This window comes from Bos indicus x Bos taurus, chromosome 11 (assembly GCF_003369695.1).
Source record: "Bos indicus x Bos taurus breed Angus x Brahman F1 hybrid chromosome 11, Bos_hybrid_MaternalHap_v2.0, whole genome shotgun sequence".
NCBI lineage: Eukaryota > Metazoa > Chordata > Mammalia > Artiodactyla > Bovidae > Bos > Bos indicus x Bos taurus.
This window is the reverse complement of record NC_040086.1, coordinates 72292690-72314258: the sequence shown is the minus strand read 5'-3', so window position 1 is coordinate 72314258 and position 21569 is coordinate 72292690. Positions and strand designations below refer to the sequence as shown.

General features: G+C 46.0%; 1 protein-coding gene and 1 non-coding gene across 3 annotated transcripts in view; both read left to right on the top strand.

The window, feature by feature from the left end:
• MAPRE3 (microtubule associated protein RP/EB family member 3) overlaps positions 1–21569 on the top strand; it is a 56530-nt gene that overhangs the window by 27244 nt on the left and 7717 nt on the right. The window lies entirely within an intron of this gene.
• LOC113901953 lies at positions 13514–13663 on the top strand. Its single transcript, XR_003513611.1, has one exon. It is a non-coding gene; the product is annotated as a small nucleolar RNA SNORA62/SNORA6 family (small nucleolar RNA).

Here is a 21569-nt window from a genome sequence, read left to right as displayed (position 1 = left end):
AGAGGGCTGTGTGTGTGTTGGAAAAGTTCTTTCTGTGAGACACTGCTGAGCCTTCCCTGTTTGGAGACCACTGATGTTTGGGCTGTATAGGACAATGGAAAGACAGCAGATGGAAGGGTTGTGTCTTCAGTGTGCTTGGCTCACTCATGCCTGCCCATCATGTCTAGTCCTTCAGTTATCCTTATCAGAGTGTTTGGTCTTCTTGGCAACTGGTGGGTTCAAAAGTGGAGCTCTTGCCTCTGGGTCCTTGGGCAACCATAAGAAATAGAGACTGAAGTTTCCCTAACTAGCAGAGACCACTTCCTATAATGTTTCCATTTTAAGCTCTTCACCTGAGGAACAGAAAATATTAATACCTGGAAGAGGGGCTTCCCTGGTGGTTCAGTGGGAAAGAATCCACCTGTCAATGCAGGAGACTCAGGTTCAATCCCTGGTCTGGGAAAACAGCACATGCTGCACGGCAGTGAACCCCTGTAGCACAGCTATTAAGCCTGCACTATGGAGCCCAGCAGCCACAACTGCTGAAGCCTGACCCCCTAGAGTCCCTGCTCCTCAACAGGAGAAGCCACAGCAATGAGAAGCCCCGGCACTGCAAGTAGAGAGCAGCCCCTGCTCCCCACAGCTAGAGAAAAGCCCATGCAGCAACAAAGACCCAGCATGGCCAAAATGAATAATTATTTTTTTGTAAATGCCTGGAAAAAAAGTAGTGAAGAATTAGTTCTTACTTTCCAGTGAATTTTCAGGAAAAAAGTTCAAACCCTTTGGCAGATAAAGTTGTAAAGTGAGCATTTAAAACATTTTTATTCTTTTTTGAACAAGTATAGATATATGGGGCCCAAGCTGTATATTACATGATATGTGATCCCTGACTTCAAGGCACATATCTATTGGGAAAGATATTGTGGATAAGCTAAATGACAATATAAAGGATAGATTGATACCTTAGATGCTGTGTGGCAGGCCACATATATACTTAATCACCAAGTAAACTATGTAAACCCATAAAATTCCTTCAGTATAGAGGGATAAAGGGCTTGCCAAAGGCTGCAGAGGTCAGAGAAGGCAGAGTAATACAGTCAGCATCTATTGGAAAGGATCTTAAGAGGTCACCTGAAAGTAAAACTCACCTAGTCCACCCTTCAGTCTGGTTCTTGGCCCCACTAGGACATCCCCAGAGGGTATTATCCAGCTTCAGAACTTGCCATGATGGGACTTTACCCCTTCCTGGAAAAGCTATACTGCCTTTAGCTCTGCTGGAATTTTTTTTTTTTTTTTCAGTTGGTCAAAATCTATCTTTTTGTACCTCCAACACTTTGGTCAGAATTACATCCCTTGTGCCCACAGAGAAGTCTAATTCTTAATCTTCCCCTGGTAGCTCTTCAGGTCATTACAGAAGGTTCTCGGGTCAGTCTGAGTTTTACTTCCATCTAAACCAAACCCCTAGTTTCTCCATCAGATCTTCACGTAACCTGGATTTGAGTATATTCACTGCCTCCACTATGATGGTCACTCTCCTTCAAACCTACCCCTGCTCGTGAATGTTATTCTAAAAGTTTGCTTCCTGAAACTGAATTCGGTTTTCCAGATGTGGTCTGATAAGCCCAAAGGGGAAAAATATTATCACTTTTTTCATCCTAGAAGAAGGACTTTATAATCAGGTATCTGGCTTCAAACCAGTTCTGTTCTTACCAGCTCTGTTACCTTGGGCAAGTTACTTAAGCTCTCTGAGCCTCGGTGTAGTTCTGCTAACATCTAAGAACATACCGTGTGGTGGATGCCACACAAGACAATAGGGATATGGAGACTTAATCCCAACCCTCAAAAAGGTCATGGTGAAGTGAAAGGAAAAGATAAATACTGTCTGTGTTAGAAGTGCACCAACATGTATTAGAGAAACTCCTAGAAGGCCAACCTAACTCAGCCCAGCAGAAGAGGGTGAGAATCAGGGAACTGACACTTGAGTGAATCTGGAGGTTAGGCTGACACTTTCCAAGTGAAGATCAGTGGCAAGGAAGGGAAGGCATTTCCAACAGAAGTGTGAACGAATAGCACTGAAGTCTGACTCGGCCTGGTACAGTGCCTTAGAGCTGGAACATGGTGTGGGAAGGGGGTGTGGTGGTGGGAGGCTGGAGAGACAGACGGGTGTCCATCATGGGGAATGTTCTAGAGGGCAATGGAAGACATCGAATCGGGTTACTTCAATAGTAGTCTGCAGAGTAGTGGATATGAAGCTCAGAAAATGGAGCTGATGGTACCCTCAGCCCAGGGTACTCTCCATGTTGTGAGGAGTAAGTGAGGTGAATAATATACACAGTAGGGTCAGGGCCATGATGGACTCAGTCAGTGGGGTCCTCTTCCCAGCTTCTGCCACCATTGCCTTTTGTCAGTCCCAGCACGGTGGCACCTCACACGGAGCTGCCATCAGTTCAAACCCCTTACATGTGTGCACACTCTGCTTGCAGATCCTTATGTCCCCTGCCACAACATTTCTTTCCATTTGGTTTTTTAAGATCCAAATGCAGAACCTCACGTGTATTTTGAATGGTTTAGCCTCTTGGCCATTATCCCATCACAGCAATCTGGGATCCTGACTCTGTCACCCGTGGTCAAGGAAGTGGCAGAACGTGAATGAGCCTCACCTTAAAAGGAAGAAGGCATCTGGGTACAATCAGGGCTAGCAGGGCTTCAGTATAAGGGAGATTGGTGGGAAGAGAGCACCAGTCTGAGGCTGAGAGTCTAAGGGATGGAGAATCCAAAGGAAAGAATAGGAGGAAGGAGTGAAGTGGAATTGTGAGCACCAGCCCAAGAAGTCTGATTTTTATGCTATAGAATACGCATAGGTGTGAAGGGCCCCTGGAGGTTTAGCAGGGGGTGGGAGGATTAAAGGGCTTCCCAGGTGGCGCTAGTGGTCAAGAACCTGCCTGCTAGTGCAGGATACATAAGAGATGTGGGTTCAATCTCTGGGTGGGCAAGGTCCCCTGGAGGAGGGCATGGCAACCCACTCCAGGATTCTTACCTGGAGACTCCCATAGACAGAGGAGCCTGCTGGGCTACAGTCCGTAGGGTCAGAAAGAGTCGGACATGACTGAAAAGACAGCACACATGGCTCGGGGTGATTAAAGCGATGTTTTTAGAAAGTTTGTCCTGCAATGAGGGGTGAAAAAGTTTAAAGGAGACTAAAGGCAGGAATACCATCAAGTCACAAAGTCCCAGTTTGGACAACGATGATGTCAGAGGGATTGGAAAGGATGAGATGGATGAGAAAAAAATAAATGGTTTGACAATTTGGCCAGGATGGGAGACGTTGGACTGGATTCAAATACATGTTTTTTTAATGTGGCATTTCATGGATCCTTGCAATTTTTTTTTTTTGTCATTTTAGAATATAACAGATATAAACTATAAATTATAATATTTTACCATGAAATGTTTGTTTCCACTTTATCATTATGTTCCCATTTCAGTTTTAAATACATTTATCAATATTGCAGTTTGGAAGAAAAAAATTAGTTTTTCCAACCTGCTAATCTTGTCAATTCTCAGTTCTTAAAAATACTCTGTGAGACTTTAATTTTTTAGATGCAGGTAACACATTTCTACTTACTTAGATGGAAGACTGATTTTACACTGACATTACTGAGTGAGTGTTTGTGCTTTATCCAGATAACAAAACAATCTTAAAAATGTACTTCAGTGATATCAGGCAAACATTTTCCAGGAGTGTACTGTGAGTCAGGTGTTAGAAGGTTCTGGGGGTCGAAATACATGGTTCCTGCTCAAGGAGCTCACTGCTGAGCAAGGGCAAGAAGCCTGTAAGCAAATAAGTACAGGACAGGGTCATGTGAAATAAGACAGAAGTCCAGGTTCAAGGCCATGCAGGCTCCTCGTGTCCTTGTTATACCATGGCAGGGGGAGGGATGGGAAAAGGAACAAGGGAAGAAGAGAAAGGAAAGAGTGAAAGCAGGCAGGGAGAAGAGGCAGAAAGGACAGAGATAAAAACAACTTACACTTTGTTACACTTTATAGTGTACAAAGTACTTTTAGATAAGTTGTCTCATTTGATTCTGCCAAGAAGCTTAGGGGAGAGCAAGAAATGAGATGGAGTTAGGGGATGGGAAGCAAGCCCCTCAGTGAAGAGGAGAGAAAGATGCGTTGAAAGTGCTCAGAGCCCATGTGGCCTCATGGGGTGTCCCTGAGGATGGTGCCCTGCTGGTGGAGGTGGGCCTCAGCAAGCCTCGTTAGAACCCAATGGGGACCTTTCAAAACCGAAGAAACCAGCAAGAAAGGGTAAGAAACACCACTCCAGGGAGCCTGAACCACCCAGACAGTAATGGAAGCTGTAAAATGGTTATTTTGGCAGCTATTGTCAAAAACTTCTTGCTGCCTGACCACAGGTTTCTTCCATTACTTCTCTACCCTGTTTTTTTTTTTTTTTTTAATATATATGTATATTTATCAGGCTTTTTCCTTGCCACAGGAATTATCCATGTTTGTTGTAAAAAATTTAGAAAATCCAGATAAACCCAAAGAAGGAACTCAAAATCCCCTATAACCCCACAATCAGACAAAATCACAATTATTATTTTAGAATACACCCCCTTGTTATTCTTCTATGCCTGTGGGTATACTTCTGCTCTGTAACACTTTCCCCTGATTTAATATATTGTAAACATCTCTCCATGTCTTTCAGTTGGGATTATGTTTGGGTACAGGTAATGGCAAACCCTAAAATAAACCAACAGTGGCTTAAACAAATAATAGGAATATGTTCCTCATATGACAAGAGTCTGAAAGTAGGAGATCCAGGCTGGGAGAACAATTCAAGGATGTCATCAAGGACAGCCCAGCTCAGCAGCCTGTTGGCTGTTACCTCATGTCTCAAGGTGGCTCTTAGTTGTAGGAGAGGCTGGAAAACAAGTGTTTCATTTTTCTGGCCTCTCTAGTGGCGAAAGGCGAGGGGAAAGGGTGTTGGAAGTGGGTGCTAAGTCAGCCAGCCAGCGAGCAATGCCAAAGAGTCACTACATATTCTTTTACAGCATCATTGTCCTAAGCAGCTGCATAGTGTAGATGTACCATGATTTGTTTAACAATTCATTGTTATTGATCATTTCACTTGTTTCCAGTTTTTCTTTATTATAAAAGTTTTATGTACTGTGCTTAATCACTCTGTCATGTCCGACTCTTTTTGCAACCCCATGGACCATGCCCCACCAGGCTCCTCTGTCCATGGGGATTCTCTAGGCAAGAATACTGGAGTGGGTTGCCATGCCCTCCTCCAGGGGATCTTCCCAACCCAGGGATTGAATCCAGGTCTCCTGCATTGCAGGCGGATTCTTTACTGACTAAGCCACCAGAGAAGACCATAAAAGCTTTATGTATACCCATAATTACTGCTTTAGTGTAAAATTCCTTAATTCTGTAAGTAGAATTAAGGTGGAAAAGTATACAAAAAAATGTGAAGGCTTTTAATACCATTTTTTGGCCAAATTGCCCTTCAAAGAGATTGTACTGAATTCTACTCTCACCAACCATGTTTAATGGAGTACAGTCCCCTGCACTCACAACAGCAGGTTTTTGTTTGTCACTGAGCTGTTATCCTAGGACCATCACGTGGATTTAACTTTGCACTAGCCCTGACCAGACTGAAGCGCCCACAGCCTCTGGGAGCCCAGAGCAGGGACGCTGAGAACCTCAGCCAGCCCCTGCCCGGACGTGCGGGTCTGCAGGGCTTCCTGTGCTTCCAGGTGGATGCAGGCCCATGTCCTGACGAATCCTGCAGAGGACTTGTGATGTTCGGCACATGCCTCATTCATCTACCCTTATTTTGAAAGTCCTTTCTGCCACTGCAGAGTCGTCATTTGCCCCATCTTAGTTCTAAGTCAAGGCCATCCTGGCTTGCATGGGACTGAGGTGCTTCTGGGGTCTGGCCCCACACCCCCACATCGTGAGGTACCTCAGGTGAGGTGGCCTTCCAGACCTATTTCATCATCTGTAACAGAGAGAAGGCTGAGAAGACAGAATTGGTAGATTCTGCCTGTTGGTGGTGGAGGGGGGATTTTAATCATATGAAGTTGCTTTCAGGACATGCTGCAGTTTCCTGGGGAGGCAGCCAGAAAAGTGACTTATCCCTGCACATCCCTTCGAGATAGTTATTAACTAGTCAGCAGTTAACCACTGCGTACAGCCCTCCTCCTCAAATGAGAAGTCATCTAGGGCTGAAAGAAGGATTCCTCTGGCCAGGTCATGTCTGTGCAGACAGTAGGTGCTTCAGTACTCATACATGGAAGCAGAGATTCATGTGTGAACAAATAAATGACTGATGAACCCAAGTGAGTCTGTGCTCAGTGGGACCAGGCCCCACCACCACACTACCACCATCTAGACTAAGAAAAAGAAAACTCCAGAATCATGATTCCAGGAAGGAAATGATAAGGATTCTATTTAGATGGTCCCATCACAACCTTACCTTGACCTCCAGAGAGGTGGCATGCAGAGTGTGAGAAGCACTGTCCTAAGGACACTGAGTTCTCTGAGTCCCTCTGAGGGCAAGCTACCTTCAGTTATTACCACCATGAGGAAAAAGAAAGGAAGAGTATGTTTATGTACATGTGAGGTCTAAAAAAGACCTTTGGTGTTACAAGAATAGAAAGCAACCCTGCCTCCCCTTGAGTGGCCAAAGTTTTGGTTCTTAAATCAAGATCCAGTTTTTCTCCTCGAATTATCCAGCAGTCTCTTTTTCCTAGAGCAGAAACCAGTAGACCAAAATGACCTCGTTGAGAATAAGACATGTAAAAGTAGAGCAGCAAAATTCGAAGAAATACTACAGTGAACTGAAGTCTGTGGCAGAGAACATAATAGGATTTCACTGGGGATAAGCCTGCCTACTGAGACACGTGTGTTTTCAGTGAGTTACAAACACTGTACAGCATGAAGGACCGTCAGATTTAAAGGACACCCTGAAACCAAGTGGACAGAAGCCCCCACTAGCTTAGCCACTAGGGCTAATTCCCTTAAGAGAGCTGAGTAGGCAGGCAGGCCTTGCCACAGTCAAGAGAGTCTGCGGTAGACTTGATGTCTGATGAGTCCCATGAAAGTGACTCATAACACCAACAGTTTGTCCAGATCTCACAAACACAGACAGAAATGTTTATGATAATTAGGTGAGCCCAGAGTGGGAGGCTGCTGAAGGGCTAATTTAACTCACAAAAGGCCTCTTCGTATTGAGATTCCCAAGGGAGGGACTTGCATACCAAGGACGTGGTTAAATTTTAAGTGTCATAATTTCAGAAAAGTTGGAACATTCTAAATGGCCTATAATCAGAAGTAAAGAATTTACCTTCCTGGGATAAATCATGCCTGCATAATGAACTTTACTTTGACAAAATTGTAACTTCTCTTAAAAAACCTAATGCACTTTGAGACTTCCCTGGCAGGTTAAGACTCTGTGCTTCCACTGCAGGGGGCACGGGTTCAATCCCTGGTCAGAGAACTAAGATCCCGCATATCGCATGGGGCCACACACAGACACACAAAATACGTTTCGCCCTTTCTGAAAGAAAACAGTAGCTAACTAAAATCAGTCTTAGAGCTTTGCTCATCATTAGGATACAATAAAAGGTCAACCACATAAAGAATCACAGGGAAATTTAAGATCCTTGAGGTTATGTTTGGGGACTTGTGAAAAGTAGGAATCGCCTCAGTAAATCCTTTAGGTATAACAGTCCAGGTACATTGTTGATTTTCCCCCAAAGAGGCAAACAAATATTGACTGTTTTGACCTAAAGGAACACTAAAGAAAGCAGAACATGAATCTGTGACTGTAAAATATGCAACCTCAGGAGGCAGTAGAGATAAAAGAAAGAGTATTTGGTTCTGGTCAGGAAATTACTATCCTATTTATGACCCCAGGGTCATGAGTAAATCTGTATCCCCACACACTGGGTATTATGAAGACTTTCTTGTTCGAGATACGATGAGTCCTTTCTCTGTTATGCTTTTGACTATTTTAGTCTTTCCTTGGCTTCTGATTTAAGAAGATTTTGTGCAAGTTGGGTAGAAATTTAGACAGGTCTTTCTGAACCTTAATGGATTCAGCTCCAATGATCCTGCAATCAGTTTTCTTTGAAGCTTTGTCCCCTGTTGTTTTAAAGCTCCTCTCAATTTTGCTCAAAGGCTGCCTGAACTGCCACTGTGATCCCCAAGTATCCTTGCTGAAATCATACATCTAGAAAGATGAGTTCACAGGCTTGGGTTATGGTATAAATGCATGTAAGAAGTAGGAGCCTGGCCTTGAGGGACACAAACTTAGGTTTAAACTGAGACAAACCCATAATTTTTGGAATGGTCCAAAGAGTTGCTTGTATACTTGTGTCTTCTCAGCTCCTCCCCAACCTATTGCCTAGGTCTCCCACCTACAAAACCCAGTCAGATTTGTTGTTCCAGAGGACAGAAAAGTTTGGAACAATCTCTGCCAAAGCAGAAACCTGTTTGCAGGTCAGAAAGCAACTGTTAGAACTAGACATGGAACAACAGACTGGTTCCAAATAGGAAAAGGAGTACGTCAAGGCTGTATATTGTCATCCTGCTTATTTAACTTATACGCAGAGTACTTCATGAGAAACGCTGGGCTGGAAGAAGCACAAGCTGGAATCAAGATTGCTGGAAGAAATATCAATAACAAAAGCAAGTTCAAATATCATGAACAAAGCAAGATATGCAGATGACACCACCCTTATGGCAGAAAGTGAAGAACTAAAGAGCCTCTTGATGAAAGTGAAAGAGAAGAGTGAAAAAATTGGCTTAAAGCTCAACATTCAGAAAACTAAGATCATGGCATCCAGTCCCATCACTTCATGGCAAATAGATGGTGAAACAGTAGAAACTGTGGCTGACTTCATTTTTCTGGGCTTCAAAATCACTGCAGATGGTGATTGCAGCCATGAAATTAAAAGACACTTACTCCTTGGAAGGAAAGTTATGACTAACCTAGACAGCATATTAAAAAGCAGAGACATTACTTTGCCAACAAAGGTCTGTCTAGTCAAGGCTATGGTTTTTCCAGTGGTCATGTATGGATGTGAAAGTTGGACTATAAAGAAAGCTGAGTGCTGAAGAATGGATGCTTTTGAACTGTGGTGCTGGAGAAGGCTCTTGAGAGTCCCTTGGACTACAAGGAGATCCAACCAGTCCATCCTAAAGGAGATCCGTCCTGGGTGTTCATTGGAAGGACTGATGTTGAAGCTGAAACTCCAGTGCTTTGGCCACCTGATGCAAAGAGTTGACTCATCTGAAAAGACCCTGATGCTGGGAAAGATTGAGGGCAGGAGGAGAAGGGGACGACAGAGGATGAGATGGTTGGATGGCATCACCAACTCAATAGACATGGGTTTGGGTATAGACTCCGGCAGTTGGTAATGGATAGGGAGGCCTGGCGTGCTGTGGTTCATGGAGTCGCAAAGAGTCAGACACTACTGAGCGACTGAACTGAACTGAACTGCCAAAGCTAGACTGTCATGAACAAAGCAAGAGAAGGCTGAGGAAGGTTCTCATAGGGTTTTTTATAATCATCCAAAACTGGGAACAACCCAGATGTCCTTCAGTGGGTGAATGGATAAACCGTGGTATGTCCACACTTGCACCATTATTGTGGAATGTACTTGGACCATACTTTGCGATCCCATGGACTATACAGCCCATGGAATTCTCCAGACCAGAACACTGGTGCTACCAGAAGTACTCCAGAAGCACTCCCTTCTCTGGGGGTTCTTCCCAACCCAGGGATCAATGTACTTGGACCATACTTTGTGATCCCATGGACTATACAGTCCATGGAATTCTCCAGGCCAGAACACTGGTGCTACCAGAAGTACTCCAGAAGCACTCCCTTCTCTGGGGGTTCTTCCCAACCCAGGGATCAATGTACTTGGACCATACTTTGTGATCCCATGGACTATACAGTCCATGGAATTCTCCAGGCCAGAACACTGGTGCTACCAGAAGTACTCCAGAAGCACTCCCTTCTCCGGGACTTCTTCCCAACCCAGGGATCAAACCTAGGTCTCCCACATTACAGACAGATTCTTTACCAGCTGAGCCACCAGGGAAGCCCAAGAATACTGGAGTGGGTAGCTCGTTGCTTCTCCAGTGGATCTTCCCGACCCAGGAATCGAACCAAGGTCTCTTGCATTGCAGGTGGATTCTTTACCAGTTGAGATACCAGGGGATACCCCATTTCTATAACATTCTTAAAATTACAGAATTATAGTGATAGAAAACACATCTCTGGTTGCCAGGGATCAGAGTAGGAGGAGGGCATGGCTATGAGGGGGTAGCATGAGGGAGTTTCTTTGAGGTTATAGAACAGTCTGTGTCCTCGGGACATGAATCTATACATGTGATAACATATCTTAGACTGTACCACAGCAGCAGCAAAATAAGAGGGTGTGTAAAAACTTATGAAATCCAAATAAGGTCTGTAACTCAGCAAATAATGTACCAACGTCAATTTCCTGGCCTTAACAATTGTTATGTAAGATGTTATTGGGGAAGCTGGACGAGGATACGTGGGAATTATTTGTCCTATTTTGCAGCTGTGAGTCTAAAATCATTTCAAAATAATGAGTTGACAAAAATTTGGAGGGACACTTGATTTCTACAAGGAGCACTTGGAAATCTCTTCAGTTTTTGCCAGAAAAGATAATATAAGCTAACGCCCCAAGAATTATACATTTAATGCAGTTTCTAAGCACTATAATTTCATTTGCTGTATTTTTGATTTGGAAATGATGCTCAACTATTTTGACTATAGTAGTGTTAGGGATATTTTTGCATTGTTGCAAATATCTTGTATTTGTGGGGGGGAAAAAATCCCTTGATGAGCTTCTCCCAGGATGGAATAACTCCCAGTTCTCTTATGGAGCTCTTGCTTGTAGCTTCTACCACTAACCACATCCTCTTCTGCCTCCAGCATGCGTTTTGGGGTAAACTATTCAAAATCTCCTCCCTCCTCCCAGTCTATTCCTCTATTGTCTTGACTCTTGTTTGCTTGATAAGCTTCTTCAAGACCCCATTCAAACTATTCTTTTTCTAGAAGCCCTGACCCAGACAGCAGAGTTACTCCAGCAGCATGCCTTTCCTGCATCTGGGGTTGTAGTGTAATGTGTCACCCTTTGCTTATTTCGTCTACTTGTCTAGCTCCCAGACTAGTCTATGAAATCCTCAAGGACACAGAGTAGGTCCACTTCCTTCCTATAGGCCTCATGCCAGGCTCAGTGCCTGGAACACACACTCCACAAACAGTGATCAGTGAGTAAGTGAATTGGAGGCTCTGAAATAATTTACTTTAATAATTTTCAAAACTAAAGCCCAAAAGGGGGTTTGGTTAACCACACTTAAACAGAACAGTATATTCATACTTAAAACATTCTCCAAACATTCAACTTAGTTAAGACATTATTATGTTGAATTTCTTGTTCATTCCTTCATTTCTTTCGTGATGCTGCTGCTGCTGCTGCTAAGTCACTTCAGTCGTATCCAACTCTGTGCGACTCCATAAACAGCAGCCCACCAAGCTCCCCCGTCCCTGGGATTCTCCAGGCAAGAACACTGAAGTGGGTTGCCATTTCCTTCTCCAAGGCATGAAAGTGAAAAGTGAAAGTAAAGTTGCTCAATTGTGTCCGACTCGTTATAACCCCATGGACTGCAGCCCACCAGGCTCCTCCGTCCATGGGGTTTTTCAGGCAAGAGTACTGGAGTGGGGTGCCATTGCCTTCTCCATTCTTTCATGATACCATGTTGTAAAACTTTAGAAAGACCATGAGATTGCACTCATGATCCCCCTTAGACAGATACAACCTAGAATTTAAGGATAGGATATGAATTTTCCAGATTTTACTGAAAGAAGCAAGGTATTCACCTCGCAAGCTGTCACTCTCTATCAAGTCCACCTGCCGCGCCACAGCAGACCCACTGGCCTTGGTGACAAACCCCTGATCTCTCTCCTCCGCATCCTCTCAGGCAAATAATCTGGGGCTCCATAATTGTCTTCAGGTCGAGATTCAGTCCTCACACTCCAGCACGACGACTCAGAGTTTCATCATTTCTCCTTGCACAATCTAATGAGCACTTCTCCATCCAAGGTCTGGTAACTTCGTTAAACAGGGCAGGTAACCTCCTCATCAAAACTGTCGCTCCCTTGGCACCAGGGACACCGCCTGCCTCTCCCATTTCCTCTCTTGATTGCATCCTGTAACATTCCTCTAAGATTTGATCATTGGTCTCATGCTCATTTTTCAAAGGAAAGTAATCACAAACATGTTTCCCGTGTCCCAAATTTTCCATTTTCTCTTCACTTCTCTCTAACATCCTACCATCTTTAAAGTCTTAAATTTGGTGCCACTTTCCCCCAGAAGCCGTTTAACTACTCAGGCCCCTCTCAGCCTCCACACTCTCCTGGAGCACTTAAAAGCCAAATGCACTCGCACAAGTTAGTGCTTCATATATTCTGGTTTGTGGAATCTTGTGCTGTTTCATTAGTTACTCTTGTTTCTTCAACCAAACAAAGGCTCCTTGAAGAGAAGACCCAAGATTTAAAATCATCCTATGTCCTCATGGTGCCTCGTGGAGGGATTAGCACATTACAGAAATGGTCAATAAACCCTTGCTGAGTGAGCAATGCTGCAGTAGCTTGGAAAGAGAAATATAAAGTAGAAAACCGTTGACATTTCCTTTCCTTTCTCCTAATGCTCAGGAGCCGAAATCGGGGCAAGTCATCCTGCACTGTGCTGTGCTGTGCTTAGTCACTCAGTCGTGTCCGACTCTTTGCGACCCCGTGGACTGTAGCCCTCCAGGCTCCTTTGTCCATAGGATTCTCCAGGCAAGAATACTGGAATGGGTTGCCATGCCCTCCTCCAGGGGATCTTCCCAACCCAGGGATCGAACCCAGGTCTCCCACATTTTAGGCGGATTCTTTACCGACCAGAGCAGCCCCATCCTGCACTAGCACTGTGCAGAACCAAGTCAGTCTTCCCGCCTCAGGGCCATGGTGTGGGAGGAGCACAGGATTTGGGTGCAGATGGCCTGGGTCCATGGTCTGGCCTTGCCAGTGGTTGATCTTAATTCTTAGTATGTCGCTTGAACCCAGAGTCTTCATCTCCTCCTATTTAAAATTGAGATAATAACTAAGGTTTTTTGGAGACAAATGCTATATAATTCAGAAGAGTGGCATTCGTGGTGGGAACATCAAGCACCATGGTAGCTCAGGAGAGAAGCTATTTAAAGGCAGACAGGCCTGAATGTGCCCCTCACTGCACATCCTTGCTGAGGGGGAATGGCTGTTGCCTGCAGTGGGGCAGGTAAAGTCTTGGGGATGAATGACAGTCTCCACGAGAGGAAGAGACTCAGATGTTGAACGTTGCCAGGTTTGTTCTGGACATCGTCAGGTAGACCTGCTGGTGGAAAGGTCAGAGTGTAATAAGCAGGTCAGTGAAATAAGCAAAAAGCCAAAAGGCGAGGAGATGCACATTGTTAGAGCTTGGAGCTGAGGCTGCTGGCTAATGAACTCACAAGTATAGGTGGTGTGCTACGTGAGGGGCAAGTTTTTCTCTACCACCACAAGGGTGGCTGGCCCAATGAGTGGAGTTTGATAATAATACTTGCTACAAAAGTATTTTTTTTAAATAAAAGGCCAGGAAATAAAACTGGTGGTTTGGCTGTGGTGGGGGAAGAGGAGCGGGGCTCTGAGAGCAGAGAAAGGCCCGGGCCCAGGCTGGAGGGAGAGGAGACTGAATGATTCATAGAGTCCAGTTTCAGAGGAGGGGAGAGCATGCCGCTTGGCCAGATGACAACTGTCAGCCATACGGGCTGACTGAAGAAACAGCCTGTGAAAAGATTAAGTGACATGATTTGAATGTGCCCCCAAAGAAGCATGAAAGATCAGGAAGGAGATAGCAAGCCTACTAGGGCTGCAGACGCAAATGTTCTCTACCCTACGCGTCCCAGCTGCTGCTGCAGCCCCCTCCCTCTCGATGTTCAGGCCACAGGTGGGCTAGCATATGCCTCCCCTGAGGTGTGCACAGAGCTGGACTGAGAGCCAGTCCCAACTGGGGCGTCCTCCCAACAGGTACCAAGTTCTGTTCTCAGAACCATCCCAGAGCCCTGCTCTGGGGAGTCTGGCGGCTATATGGGCTTCTTCCCCTGTGGCTCAGATGGTAAAGAATCTGCCTGCAATGCGAGAGACCCAGGTTTGATCCCTGGGTCGGGAAGATCCCCTGGAGAAGGGAATGGCAACCCACTCCAGTATTCTTGCCTGGAGAATTCCATGGACAGAGGAGCCTGGCGGGCCATAGTCCATGGGGTCACAAAGAGTCGGACACGACTGAGGGACTCTCACTTCACCTCATTTCTCTTTTCCTTGTATCAGAGGAAGAGGTCTTTTTCAATCTCTTGCTGAGCATACAGGGGCTTCAGGGTGCATTTGGTTGTATGTGGCCAGCAGGTACAGCCTGTTTTCTCCTATCCTGCTCCTTGTGGTCAACAGAAAGGAAATATGGCCAGAAAACCACCCTTTCTGAACCCACCTGCCACCGGAAACCCCACACTGCAGTTCAGCCGCTCCCATTCATTCATTCATCCAGCAGTGTTTATTGAGCAGCTGTTGTGCCCAGGGCCCCAGGCTAGTACTAGTGAAGGAAAGAAACGGGCACCAGAGCGCCAGCATAGCTGCCGAAGAACCACAACCTGAAGCCACACCTGCCCCCGCTCTCCCCCTGCTCAGGCACCCGATCGGAGCGTTGTGGGGAGTTTTCCAGGGTCCTGGGAAGAAGACCATAAGTCAGACACATTGATCATCCTCTGCCTGTCATTAAGGTTGCTCAACCCCCAAAGTGGGGAGATGATGAACCTCTGGTTCCCAAAGACAGGGTATCTCATTAAGCCCACAGCAACGCCATACTCAAGAGAATCATCCTGACCCTTCAGACGTGAAAACTGAGGCTTGGATACTTCAAACTATCGTGTTGGCCAAAGAATTCATTTGGGTTTTCCACAACATGTTACAGAAAACCAGTATGAACTTTTTTGGCCAACTCGATACTTGCTCAAAGTCTCACGGGCAGTGAGTGGCAGAGCCCATAGCCGAGCCACATCTCCCATTCAACCTGGCTTCCCCACACCCCACAGCTCCAGGAGTCTGCTGCTGGTAATCTTGCTCTGATGGTGGATCCTATCATGAAAGTTTGTTGGCTTAAAAAGTTAAGTGTTTGTGGAACTTAAAGATCTTCAGTAGAGAGCCACTGGAAAGAAAGGTTTGCCTTTCTACCTGCCCACCGACACGGGCCCTACTAATAATGATTAATTTTAGCAAGTGAGGAGTTCTGTGTACTCCCCTCCTGGATTCCCATTAACCCTTTAAGTAATGACCAGATAGAGCAATCTGGCTAGGACTCCCCAAAGGACACCTTCCCTGGGACAGCAGCTGCAAGGGCAGAGCCCCATTATGTGGACCTGCCTGTTTAGAATTCAGATCACAGTCAGCAGGGCGTGTTCAGAACTCCAGTGGCTGGGACCTCAGCAGGGTTCAGGATCTTGGGGAAGAGCTACATGACCTAAAAGTGCAATGAGAACAGAATCCTGGAGAAGCTCCAGTTCCTACCTGAGCCTGCATGGTCCAGATCCCTGTCCTGGATCTGCTGGAGTGGGCATGTTCCCCAGCAGCCCTGGAACTACTACTCCTGCCCATCTCTCCTTTTTAAATTCAGCTTCAGGAGGCTGAGCCTCCCCATGAGTCAGGTCCTGGGTCAACCATGAGAAGAAGGTGATTGGCTGGGTCTGCCAGGGCTTTGTGACCCGCTGGCAGGGCTCCTCCAGTCCCTCAGAACCCTGCCTCCCTGCCTGCACTTATTGCCTCCATGCAATCCCAGGATAACTTGGGTGTGTAACCCAGGGGGCACGGGGTAACAATTTTGCAGACTTTCCAAACAGGTGACTTCAGCCCCCTGGGCCCAGGCAGGAAGGGGGCCAATGACAATGGGCATTGCCCCATGTCAGGAGTGGGAAACATTTTGGCAAGCTCCTCAGAGTTCTCTCTCGTCTGATCCCACAGCATCTGTTCCAGTTTTCCTGACCGGTAGGATGGCATCTACAAAGCAGAATGTATGGGAAATCTGGAGTTGGGGAGGGATCGTGGTTAGAAGCCCCAGCTTCAGGTAGCCCAGACGGTTATTCCCAGGCAGAAAGAGCAGAGAAAGGCACAATTCTGTGGTCTGTCTCCCTCCTAGACTGGCATTCCAGGATCTTGGAGGCCTGAACCTGGATGTGTGCTGGGTGCCTGCTTCTCAGGAATGTGACCTTGGATCTCAGTGTCTGCCCTAATAATGCCGATAATACTGACCAAGTGCTTACCAGGTGCCAGGCTGTGTCCAGCACTTTATACACATGACTCAATTAGTTCTTGAAACAGCTCTGTGAAGTGGGGACTCTCATTGTCCCCATTTTATTGATGAGGAAACTGAGGCCCAAAGTCAAGCAACTAGGAAATGTTAGAGCCAGGATTTAAGCTCAAGTTGTGTGACTGGAGATCTGGTATTCTTAACCATTTTGGAGCCTTCTGGAGGCAGGTCCAACACCCACTACAGGGCTGAAAGACCCAGTGTGTCCCTCACAGCTGTGGGGAGCAGAAGGAACTGCAAGGGAACTGGGAACTGCAAGGAGTTCTAGGGACCAAAGAATTAGAGAAGACTGAGTAGATAACCCCTGGGTTATCTTCAAGACATATTTGTGCAAGGTAGAGCTCCACTGAATACTTAAAAAGTTAGAGTTAGGCCAGTGATAAGGTTATTAAACATTAGAATGTGAGCTTTCAGAGTTATTCAGTCTCATTTATGATTTAGGAATATAAATGCTCTCAGTACAGCCCTAGGGATCTGGGAAGGAACTAGATGGTCTCTGGAAACTCTTTCCAGCCACGGGATGTTCAGATTTGGTCTTGATGACCATGTTGGAAGCCTCTGGCTGCAGAATGGCTGACAGCTCCGCCTCCCCTGATGAGTGATAACTGTCTTTCCCATTACCAGTGACTGCATCGTGAACCTGACGGTCCTCGCATAGGAAATGATTTTGCATATCACCAGACTAAACCTCCTCAACTTTTCTTTCCCTTGACCCCCGTCCTGGTAGCAGGAGTCAAGACCCTGCAGAGCAGATTGTTCCCAAGGCCGTGTCCTCAGTCTGATTCTTGGATGGGGTTTCAGGCTGGACGGTAACATGCTACAACCCGGGCAGCTGTTTCTCCTGACAGTCACCATGTGGCAGAGGCCAGGGTGGAAACACAGGGATGGGGGTGGAGCAAGACCCGGCTACTGTAGCCCTTGGAACACAGCCTGCCTCCTCTAGGTGTTGCCTACCATTCTCTCAGGGGAGGTGACCCAGCCCTTGGTTACAGGTGCATTCACTTTAAGAGTTGTCTCAGATTTTGTCTCCGCTGCAGTGGTGGGTAACTGGTTCACTTAGGGCAAGATACCTGGGCGGATGCTTTATATACCTTCACCCCAAGAAGCTGGTCTGGCTTGAGTCTAGGCCTGAGTCAACCCCCAGTACAAAAAGTCATTGGAAGTTGGATCCACTGATGCATTTAACTTATGACTCTGGGGAATTGGGGGGTTGGTTTAGTTGAGTCCAGAATCTTAGAGTTGACCCAATGCCCTAGCCAATTACAGTTTGTTCAGTTCTTAGAGGGCACTTGGATCAAGAACAAGGATTCCACTCAAGCCGCTGCCCTGATACCACCAGGTTTGACCCAACCAGGCTTCCTCTTTGAGGGATAGGGTCAAAGTCAGGAGCTCTTCCTTGTCTGAATTGAGCTAGGGAGAGGGGAATTTAGGGATGGGAGAAACTTCTAAAGGAGTCTTTGCCCAGGACCTGGTGCCACCTGCTGGTCACAATTTAGCTGTATTTATAGGGCCAAATCTAGGAGAGGAGCATTAAAAGAAGGGCATCCTGCCCCTCCACCCCATCCTGACAAGGAATAGGAGAACTAGGAGATGGGTTTCTTCATGACCCCCAGCAAGTGTGACTGGAGATCCTTGCAAAGAGCCCTGAGTGCCTTGGATGAGTTGTCCTGAGCCAAAATGAAGCCCAGCTGGGCCAGAGGGTAGCATCACCTGAAAGAACCAGAGGCAGTCCTGAGTGGAGACAAGGCTCTGTTCCACGTATCAGCTGCCCACCCATACCGACCCCACCCTGCCACCCTGCTTCATGTGACCTACCCCCCAGTATATAGCCCGTGCTATTGCAGTGCGGGCCACACCATGCATCAGATGAGGACTGTGGTTCTAATACCGGGTTGTGTATCAGGAGTATGTTTTAAATTATATAGACATAAAAGCTGTGTGTGTGTGTGTATCATCAAATATATTGCACAGTCAATTCTCCATATTTGTTGGTTCCATACCCACGGATTCAACAACCACAATTTGAAAAAAATTTCAGGAAGTTCCAAAAAGTAAAACTTGAATTTGCCATGAAACAGTGACTACTTACCTCATACTACTTGTATGAGGTATTATATGTAATCTAGAGATGATTTAAAGTATACAGTAGGATGTACAGAGGTTATTTGCAAATACCATGTCATTTTGCATAAGGGACTTGAGCACCCATAGATTTTGGTATCCACAGTGGTCCTGGAGCAGATCTCCCATGGATACTGAGAGCCAACTATATCATATATAAATATATTCATATATACCATATATACATACTATATATGAATATGTACTACATTATGTATTGTTGTTGTTCAGTCGCTGAGTCATGTCTGACTCTTTGAGACCCCATGGACTGTAGCCTGCCAGACTCCTCTGTCCATAAGATTCTCCAGGCAAGAAAACTGGAGTAGGTCAGTTCAGTTCAGTTCAATCAGCCATGTCTGACTCTGCAGCCCCATGGACTGTAGCACACCAGGCTTTCCTGTCCATCACCAACTCCCGGAACTTGCTCAAACTCATGTCTATTGAGTTGGTAATGCCATCCAACCATCTTATCCTCTGTCATCCCCTTCTCCTCCTGCCTTTAATCTTTCTCAGCATCAGGGTGTTTCCCAGTGAGTCAGTTCTTCACATCAGGTGGCCAAAGTATTGGAGTCTCACCTTCAGCATCAGTCCTTCCAGTGAATATTCAGGACTGAGTTCCTTCAGGATTGACTGGTTTGATCTTGCAGTCGAAGGGACTCTCAAGAGTCTTCTCCAACACCACCACTGAAAAGCATCAATTCTTTGGCACTCAGCTTTCTTTATAGTCCAACTATCACATCCATACATGACTACTGGAAAAACCATAGCTTTGACTAGATGGACCTTTGTCAGCAAAGTAATGTCTCTGCCTTTTATATGCTATCTAGGTTGGTCATAGCTTTTCTTCCAAGGAGCAAGCGTCTTTTAATTTCATGGCTGCAGTCACCATCTGCAGTGATTTTGGAGCCCAAGAAAATAAAGTTTGTCACTGTTTCCATTGTTTCCCCGTCTATTTGCCATGAAGTGATGGGACCAGATACCGTGATCTTTGTTTTTTGAATGTTGAGTTTTAAGCCAGCCTTTTCTCTCTTCTCTTTCACTTTCATCAGGAGGCTCTTTAGTTCTTCTTCGCTTTCTGCCATAAGGGTGGTATCATCTGCATATCTGAGGTTATTGATATTTCTCCCAGCAATCTTGATTCCAGCTTGTGCTTCATCCAGCCTGGCATTTCGCATGATGTACTCTGCATGTAAGTTAAATAAGCAGGGTGATTTATTTAACTTATATATTAACTGGAGTAGGTAACCATTCCTTTCTCCAGGGGATCTTCCCAACCCAAGGATAGAACCTGGGTCTCCTGCATTGCAGGGAGATTCTTTACCATTTTAGGCACCTATGTATAAATATAATTAATGTATATTTATATAGTGTACTATATATATTATATAATAATACACATGACACGGCTATATATAATATAGAGATGTTGAGAAACCACAGGAAGGCTGCCCGCGGGTTGGAAGATCTTTGAAGCTCAAATGATTTCAGTCAGAAACTGGAGGACCGGTTTAGAGGGGGACCAGTGCCTGTGCTTTCTTTCAATAATCAGCACTTGAAAACCATACACAGTAAACAGGAAAAAAAATTCTTTAAGTGGCTCAGGAGCTCCCAGGACCAACCTAAGACCACCCTATGCCTCCCGGAACCACCCCTGACCAGTTCAGACTCTTGCCTCAGGAACCCAGGTCCAAAAGAGCCCCCAGGGCCTCATGGAGAAATGAGTCCCCAAGCCTGTGAGAAGCCTTGTCCCCTCTGCATTCAGGTCCCGCAGGCCTCTGCACACCTCCTCCCCCCGAAGGCCTGGTAGGGCCTGACCTTTCATATTAGGGTCATTCAAATCCACTCTCCAGCTCTGCACACTCTCTCCTTCCTGTCTTCCTGGAGCACCTACTGTTTCCACCACACTTTGGGGCATTTGGTTGTATTGTTCTGGTGTATGTTGGTCTCCCAGTAAGACTGTAAACTCTTTGAGGATGGGGCAAATCTGTCAGTTTCTCAGAGTTCCTAATTAAATACTCATCAAAATACAATACACTTGCCTTGACACTCCCCACCTGCCTCCCCAGTCAAGTCTGGGACCCTCCCCACATGCCTCCCTAATCAAGTCTGGTGTCCACACACTCCTGCCTTGCCTGCTGAGGTTACTTTAGGTGCTGCTGCTGCTGCTGTTAAGTTGCTTCAGTCGTGTCCGACTCTGTGTGACCCCATAGATGGCAGGCCACCAGGCTCCCCCATCCCTGGGATTCTCCACGCAAGAACAGTGGAGTGTGTTGCCATTTCCTTCTCTGTACTTTAGGTGAGCTCCCTGGAAACCAAGAGGCACTCTCCCAACTCCAATCTCTGTGATTATTGTTCATTGAGAATTGATCTAGAACCCCAAAGTGAATGAAACAGCCTGGTCACTGAGGAGTTTACAGTCAGGTGGAAGGGACAGACACACAAGTGGTTTCAAGAGAGTGGAATCAATGCCATGATTGAGTATGCTCAGGGTGACAGACACAGAGCAGGGCCATGCCTCCCTGCGCAGCAGCTCAGAGAACATTTTCTAGAGGAGCTAGAGCCCCAGCTAAGTCCTGAAGGTTGAGTTGGGGAGGGAGGGTCCAGGCCAGAAGCTGATATAAGAGGATTCAGAAAGAAGAGAGAAGGTGTCACTCAATCATTCAACAAATTTGCTCAATACCTTCCCTGTGACAGGCCTAGAAACACCACCCCTGGCTTTGAGGTGCTTCCTGATGCGAGAGGCAGGCATTTCAACAAGTCCAGTGGTTAGTGCAATGGTCAGATTACAGGGTAGTGGTTCAGAACCACTGTGTAAGAGGATACTCAAGTGCAGTCAAAATTACCCTTGGAAATCCCCGCAATTGTTAGCTCCTGAGTCCTTGGAAGCTCCCAAGACAATAATTTTTGTTTCCCTTGGCTTTCCAGCCCTATCTTAGCCTTCCTTCCTTTAGGCAATGAAGGACAAAGTCTATTTTTAAAAGGAGGAAAGACTAGGAGTATACA